This window comes from Coloeus monedula, assembly GCF_965178545.1.
Source record: "Coloeus monedula genome assembly, chromosome: 1".
Taxonomy (NCBI): domain Eukaryota; kingdom Metazoa; phylum Chordata; class Aves; order Passeriformes; family Corvidae; genus Coloeus; species Coloeus monedula.
The window spans coordinates 68,801,166-68,810,234 of NC_138781.1; positions in this window are offsets into that span (position 1 = coordinate 68,801,166).

A 9,069-nucleotide genomic window follows, 5' to 3' on the forward strand; every position below is an offset into this window, starting at 1 on the left:
CTAAGGCATCACAGTATGTAAGTTTATGCATCAATTTTCTTGATTTTCATCAGTATTGGCTTTTTCTCCATTAGAGAACTGCTTTATCAACTAAACTCTTTTCTCATTTTCTGTAAAGTGAATCCTTTCACTAACCTGAGTGCCATCATCATTTATACTCATTTTTATGTAAGAGAACGTAAAGAGATCTCTAGGCTTTATTCTTCCATAAATGTCATCAGTTCCATGTACACTACTGTGTCTTGAAACTGGTTTTCCTCTGACCTTATCAAGAAGGGCTATTTTCCTGTCTACTCTAACAACACCTGGGATCTTGCCAAAAGAAATCAGAATCTAACATAGAGTTCTGAGAACAGCAGCTGAGTGTGAAAACAGAAGCGTGCCCACCAGCCTTCAGAGGGCTGGAGTCAGCAGGGAGCTGCCTGTGATGTGGCTGCAGTAGCTCAGCTGAGCGAGCACCTGAGAAGGGCACACCATGGCTGAAAGGCTTTCTTTGAGTGGGTGCATCAGTTTAGCTTAGTTAAAGTTAGTCAAAGAGCAAAATAAGCAGCACTGTAGCATCTTTCTGGGGAAGAAGGTCTTGGTGCCCACTAGAACTTCAAGAATGAAGCTGTCTTCAAAGATCTTGTGTCTTGTCTTCAAAATAATGCAAACTGTAGGGAGCGCCTTGGCCTAATCCCGACAACGGCAGTGGTGTTTGCCAGCAGTCCTCTAAGAATACAGGTTGGCAGAGATACAAACACTATGTGGAGGAGCCTCAAGGAATCCAGCTTTCCTAAATCTGGGGAATGACAGTATTAGGCAGAAGCAGGCACTGTCTCTATTGCATTTAAGATACAGTTTATTTGAAATGTGGCTGCATTGTATTAATGATCCCTTGTTTCAGCAGGACAGCTGGGATGCTTACTGCCACAGCCATTGCTGCAGAGAGAATAGAATAGCAAGCTTTGGACACAATCAAGATGAGCTTGATATCCAGCCAGGGCCCAGACTGAAAACAGAACTGCATGAATATGCCCTGAGAGAACTGCAGGAGACCAGAGAGTTTTGCTCCAAAGGGGTAAAAAGCACAGTCTGCTTGGTGGTGGTGAAAGTGCTACTAATTGCAAACATGAGAAGATTTTAATGGATTCTCAACATTTATTGTGGTGTTTAATGTGATTATGAGGATGGTATGATTGTCTGGAGATTAAAAACTAAGAGGAGATACTCCAGGTCTTAACTGGCTGAGAACAAGGGTAGTTATTGCCCATTTGTTGACCCCTGAGGGCAAAATCATAAATGTGCCAACATGAAAAGAAATTGTTTCTTGGTGTGATGTTCTTCAATCTAAGCAGGTTTACCTGCAAAGTCTGAGGTTCTGTCAGTCACACAGGCAAAAGATCTAATGATACTGACTTTTAATTCCTCATTTAGCAATGATCTCAAGAAAAGAACTATTTAACTGCACTCTCACTTATCCTGGTATTCAGAAGATTATTGGTGTTTGCAGACTATTTGTTCCAGAGAACAACTCATGAAGGCCTTGTTGTTGAGCAGAGCAAGCTGCATGTAAACCCTTCAAGCAGCTCTGTGTTCTGCCAGTCACTGACTGGCTCTCAAATTTGTAGGATGGGAACAACTCTTAACACCTGTGTGGGTTTAGTGGAAGAACAATTCTGCTGTTCAATTTGATGTGCTAGAAAGAAGAAAAAGGCAGGAACATGTTCATGTTTGTGATGAATTTTGGGTCCTCTTCAGATAATGACTTGGTGTAGAGGAGTGGAAAAAGAAACATTTAAGTGATGCTCAGTTTATTTCCCAGAGATTGAAGCAAATCATCAGTGGTGAACTTTCACATGCTGCTCTCGTTCTTGAGGAGTGGTAGAAAGCACCTCATCTTGGGATTGTTAGAGAAACAGTAAGTTTTGAGTTAGATCACTCAAAGAGCAGAATGTGGGGGAGCCATGCCAACTACAAAATGGAAGTATCGTAATCCATTTAAATGGAGCTGCCTAAGCACATAAAATTTAGATTTCACAGCAGCTTGTCTGGATAAAAAGGTTCATGCTCCTGCTGTAGGAGGTCCTGCAAATTCAGTCTCTCCACCACTGCCTCATTTTAATTAAAAATATAACTGACCAGACCATTTTTCCTTCTGTACCTGGAATCCTTCTTTCTCAAGATCTACAGCTATGTGACCCTGGGTAGCTTTCCTGGGGGGGAAATTCTCATAAGTCACAAGGTGGTGCAAGCCACTGACAAAGACCTTCTTAAGCTCCAGGCTGGAAAGCAGGATGTGCAGAAGGCAGTTATTTCAACTACCAAAAGCAATGCATTGAAAAAACGTAGCTGGACAGTGCCTCCCCCATTATTTCTCAAATCCACTATCACTTCTTTTCAGATATGCCCACCTGCACTCATTTCTCAAACTTCTTTTTTTTTTAAAGCAGAGGCCATCCCTATTTGCACCAGAATGGAGAATAATAAATTGCCCAGTCTGCTTCTAATAATGGAGAAAATAAGAAAAGGAAGATGAAATTTCTTATTCCAAGAGAATAATTTACACAAGCATAAAACATGCAACACCACATCTTACATACAGAATTCCTTGCAAGTTTATGCTTTGTTTAATTGTTCCTGTTAGAGGTATATAATGTCAAAGGCTTCCAAAACAACAGATCTTATTTTAAAAGACACATTCAAAGGCTTTCAGGTGACTGAAAATTTAATTTAAATGCTTTCTTTGAAAACAATTAATTTGCACCATGAACATGTTTTTTCACTCAGTCCAAGTATTTTTCTCTTTGCCAGACAAGCATAACTTTCCATAACTGGAAAAGGAAAAGTGCTTCCTGTGCTTTCTAGCTCATTTAGTATTTTATCGGATGTGATTGTAATCCTTTGACCTGAAACTATTATTTTCTTTAATTAAAATTTTAGTATAAGGTGCATAATGAATTACATTTCAACAGTAATAGGTGGTAATAATTCAGATGTCTTTAAAAAAGGCTCATTCTAGTATATTTTAATATGCAGTTTTATACTCTCTCTCCCTTTCAATTTGCTCTATTATTTTATTCTTCTGTGAGTCTATTTTCATGGCCTCCAAAACTGCTGCTGCTCTTCCTGGACACAACAGTATGATTCAGGCAGCATGAAAGATATCAAGAATTTGATGCCTGATTATGGCTTTGTTGTTGTAAAATAATTATTAACTATCTCCATTCTCTTTCACTTGCTTTGCATTCTTCTCTCACTCCGTTATTTTTTCTCCTCTCAGGCTTCAAGCTGAGACTATGCTCTCTAACATTTTCTAGTTCATTGGAGGTCATTAGCAAACAGCTTCAGAGAAGCTAGACAGCATGTTTGCTCTTTTCATGTTGCTGTATTTCAGTTTTTGATGGGACAGAATCTATTAAGATCTTCTCCTGCACTCTTTTTCTCACATGAGCTCTTTGTTCCTTATGATCTATGGGGAGAAAGTACACACATACTGTCTCTTGCTTTCACAGCTGAAAATAGCAGACACAGTTTCAAAGGTAAAGAACATGCTATTGTATCAGATATGGGCATATGTCTTTACATCAGTGATGCACACACCTAGACTAGATTCAAATATGTGATCAGATACAAGTAAATTATAAATTATATGTATGGTAAAACACATACAAAAATAAACTTGCAAGTGTAATGCATAAAACCTTGGAAATCTGTGTATTTTTTGAGCTTACTTTCAAAAGTCACCATGTTCTCACTTCAAACTTGGTTTAGACCCTGCCACACTCTAGAGGCAACTCATCAGACCTGTCAAGCCTGCCAACTCCTCCAGCTAGACCTCTGTAATACAAAGCTATCTAAATCTTACAGGTCCTACCCAAAATGACACTTGGAGCTATTAAAATCAACTGCTACCTGTGCATTTCCTTCACAGAAAATGATGTTCCACCAAGAGGTTTTCATATTCAGAATAATAGGCAGGGAAAGTCTTAATAAGGTGAAGAAATAGAAAAATGAGCAGTTAAAATACTGGCCTAACAGACTACAAACAAGTGAAAAGTATTGTTCGGAAGTACTGATTTTCTGTGGAAGAAACAACCAAGAATCAGAAGGTCAAGAGGAAGAAGAAACAGCAGAAAAGGCCACCTGCAGATTCTGCAGAAAGATATGTGAAAACAAGAGGAACTTAGGAGAGCAGAGAGGAAAAAAAACCCCAAGTAATTCATTTACTGATTCAATAGTTAGCAGAATTTGCATATCCATCCCTGTTTCAGAGGCTTTGAAATTTTGTTTTTCTCCAGCTGTTTTTCTTATGATTTTGGCATGTTTTCTCATCACATGCAGCCATTTAGCTCTCAGATGCTCTCACTAACAGACTACTGGCACCTTTCAGCTGCTCCCAGGCCTTCCCTTTTAAATCTCCCAGCTGCCTCTCTTACCCCTCATAACACGACTGGCCTACCCAATTTTTTAAAAATTGTTTCCAGCTGCCACATTTGGTGCTCTGGATAGTTTCCATTCTCTCCCCCAGAATATGGTATTTTGGAGTGTTTCTGTGGGCTGATGGGATGACAGCAGATTTCTAAACTTATTTCCACCCTAATAGGAATCTCATCTGAGTCCTTTTGAGATTTTCATGCACCAAACTGAAATTTTTATTTTTTGCTGTTGGTGAATGCTGGGAAGCTGAGAGGAGGAGGAGGAGAGCATGGTGCTAAATCACCAAAGTGGTAAAAATACAATGATCTATGACCAGAAAATCAAATCTCACCTCTTGCTGTTTCACAGATCTCATGTATCTTGGTTCTCTCTTCTCATAGAACCTGTCCAATCTCCCACACTGTATGCAACACCTCTGGAATTTAGAAGAAATTTCAGGTCATTTCAGCTCACAATTTGGAATCACTAACCCAACAGCATCCCAAATCCTTACGCTACTCCTGCAGACTGCAGCCTCTGGAACTGACATGCAGAAGGCTCTATGTGTATTTAAGAAACGTATTTGGTACATGTGAATCCTTTGACTTTCATAGTCAAGAAAAAAATTTATACACAGATTCCTCTTAACTGCGTAAGAGACTGTTTAGACACACCTGGTGGTGATTATCATGCATTCTTTTGCACTTTAAAAAGCAGGTAGTGCTTTCATGTAGAATGGTTTGTAAAATTTTGTCCCAAACTTGTATGGTTATAGGGAACTCTAACTGCCATCTAATTAAATTTACTCAAAATAAAATTTTAAAGCTATTTGTCTTCCCTTTTTTCCATATTTGGGCAAAAGTAAAATGAAATCTGGTCATGTGAGGCACTTAGAAATTATGGAATCCTAACTGGATTTTAGCAATGCCATTTGAATAAACATGCTTGAACGTTCAGAAAATAATGATAATTTTAAAAATCCCAAAGATCTTATCTGCACATCATTTAAGTTTCTATGTAATTCCCTCAGGGCTGTTCCTTTTTATTCAAGACCTTTTCTTATCCAGATAGAAGCTCAGATTTAGCCACAGGAGAGGCCTGGGTGAAGAATCTTCTGTGCAACAGGTGCCCACTATACCCAGATGAGCCAGGACAAAATGTGTTGGCTTCCAGCACTTGTTTTGAAATAGGTCATGAACTCAGAAAATCCATTTATAAACATTGTGCCAGGCTGTAGAACAAGGCACATGTTTGGAAGTGTCTGAGAAAGGAACCCTCCTCTACCACTGCAGAGGAAGGATCCTCTGCTCTTCTTCTTCCATTCTCCTCTCTGAAACTCGTAGCACAGCGCCACAGTTTAATCCTAACTGGCGACTAACCAGCCAAAACCAGGACACACAGGAAGAGAAAAAGGAATTCTGGATCTGTGTGCTCATTCTAACATTGTTAAAGGGAGAAAGGAACTTTATCATGAGGCCTTGAAAAACAAGAGGAGCTCGCAGCTTGATTTTAAGAACCAGTTAGGTCACTACACAGACATTTTCATGCTGTCTGAAAACAGTTTTCCTTGTAAAGGTCTAGTGGTCTTCTCCACAGCACAGTGAAATTATGGAGAGCTCTCCAGATACCTTCAGACGACTTTGTGTTGGGTCTTGTCTTCAAATTAGATGGTTTTAATAAAGTGCATTAACAGATTTTTTTTAAACACTTCTAAAGTCACAAGAGCTGTGAGATCTTTATAAGACATAAAATTGTTACCAGACATAACAACAAAAATCCCAGGTTCCTTCCCAGTTTGGTTTTTAATGCTTGCAAAATGCTTCTCTAGTACAAAGAGAAGGAATTTGCAAGTCAGATCATGAAATAAAGGAGAACCAAATTCCACAATTAACTAGGCCATCATCTAGCACACACAGTTCTCCATTTTCCTGCCAAGTACTATCAATACTCTAAAAAGAACCCTATCAATAAGAACTGTTGTTATTTAGAATAGACAAAGTTGGGGTTGCCTAGTTCCAAAGAAACCAAATATGCTGACCATGACACAGCACTCTGAACTTTCCACATGAGATCACTAGATATCTTTGACAGTGAGAAATGAGAATGGGATTACATATTCAGTATACAAAACACAGAATCACTTTCTATATCTAGGCTGCATCATTAAATGACAAGAATGTGTTTAAGTACTTTCCCTCTTAAAAAAACCCAACAAAAAAAATTCAAATAGAGTATACATCCTCCTGTTCCTGTCATTAATTAGACAAGCACTCGCAGATAATGCCAAATCCTATGATTCTCTATCTTACATTTTATCAGCACTGAGTACTGTAGTCTGGTGCAAAGCACAAAAATGGAAAAAATTGAGTCATTTCCACAGGCTTAACTTTACTCCAGAAAAAATCTCCCTAGTCCTGCTCTATGGTCAAGAGACACATAGATCCTTTGAATTACTGTCAGAAGGCACCTCTTTCTCCTGCTTGTAAAAGAATGCAAGGGGGACTAGCTCATCTAAGGTAAAGCTTTGCTTCTGTAGTGTTATTTTCTCTATGTAAAAGGTTTTCTGCTGATTTTTTGTTTTTCAAATAGAAATACAAGACAGGGATTGCCTAGCTTTGTCTCTCTGATTAATACTCAATTAAATCCTAAAGACAGTTCCTAAAGACAATCATAAAAGCAATACAAAACCACAACAAATTATGAATGTATTTTATCAACAGCAACTCTACTGTTAACTCACTATCAGCATGATAGACCCTTAACTATGATATCAAAAAGTGGCGTCTCCAGTACACAGTTCTTTATAGAAAAAAAAAATGTGAAAATGGAAGGAACATATAGCACCACACTTTTCATCATTTGAAACAAAGTTTTCTCTGGAAGAAAATCATTATACCAGAATTCTGTAAGTATGTAGTCCAATTAAATGTTCTTTTATGAGAGCAAATGGAAGGGCACAGTGATCTCCAAGTGCTTGGAGAGGACTGTATTTTTGATTTGGTTATTCTAGTAAACTAGTTCAGCATCTAGTTAATAAAGCGGTCACAGCAGGGATGCTGCACAATGTTTACATTACATGTGATATGTATTTCCATGTAGCTTTTGAAAATGAACATTTGTAATTCTCTAAAAGCCAGACTGTAAGTTAAGAACAGATGCCACAGATTTGAATCCCTATCTTCAAATAGTAAGGTATGAAAGAATGAATCAAATATAGTAATAAATATCTCATAATTGCATATTGAATTTATCTCACGTATGCTGTGGAATACCAAACATTCATGTAACACATTTACTTTAAGCATACAACATGTATTTTTTAGATATTGGTTATTTTCTTTTGATCAACAAATTATTTTACTGCTGACACAAAGTTGCTGGTTTTCCCTTACACAGATATAGCCAAACACAGTCGGGTAAAAGTCAGAAGTCTTTTCTATGTAGCCTTTTCCTCGACATTTCTACTTTGTTTTGTTGCTCAGTGTGTCGGCTGTGTTTGATCACTTTTGCTCACTGCGCTGTGAACACACATGCATCTGTATGTGGACTGAGAGTCAGACAACATGTGGAACCCCAAAGATGTGCTTGCCAGGTAACTAGCACAGGTGGGATGGTACAAAGCTGCAAACACAAATACCTCAGATGACTGTGTGCATGAATTTCAAATAAACTCTGTGTCTATGGGCTAGGTTTTGTCCTTGTGTAGCTTTCCCCGTGTTTATCTTATGACATTCTGTTGTGGCTGTTGTTAAAAACAAACAAACAAACCCAAACAAAATCCCTGCTAGAAAAATGCAGCTTTTTTTTTTTTTTTTTAACATTAAAAAGAGAAGGGGGGATTATACAAGTTATTTCAAAATATTTGAGCTGGAGTTGTGGTTTGAATGGCCATTTCTACCTAGCCAAGACAGTGAATCAATACCATGTGTCTATTTGTTAAATGACTTCTCTTCAAACAAAAGAAGGTAGCAGGCATTTTATGAATAAGTAGTCATAGCAAACCCATAACTTTAAAAAGATGGGCTAAGAAGCTGTGAAAAAGTGTAAAAAGCTGTGTCATATATGCAAAATTATAATAGAAAGTTTCATTTCTTCACACAGCTGCATCAGAATTTCAGAACTGATCAGGGACATGCTATAAAATGCAACATTCCCTCAATGACTGAAACAGTGATTGTATAAATTTGAGCATTATCTTATGCATTACCACTACTATCTCTCCTCTTTTTTGGACAGCATCACAAGTCTAGTGTCAGTAGTTACAACTCGTAGAGCCAACCAAATGTTTGCTGTTACAACATGGAGCTGGTAATAGCCAATCCCACCTCATCCTGCACAACACCAGCCAAAATAGCCAGTGGTGCTGCCAGACTCAAAATATGTCACTATGTCCTCCTGATAATACAAAAGGACAGAGTCCCACAAATTCAGATCTGTCATCCTTCTGAAACAGATGGAACTTGATGGGCAAATTATCATAAAACTTGATTTGAGTCAATTGAGCCAACTGAATCATAAAAACCCTAAACTGCCAACTGACGTATATCCCCCTGCCTTTTGCCATAGACAGGAACAACCTATCTTTATTCACTGCATATATAGTTACTGGTATGCAGGTTTGATGATAAGCTATTCCTTAGAGCACATAACAAATTCGAGGTGAGCGTATTT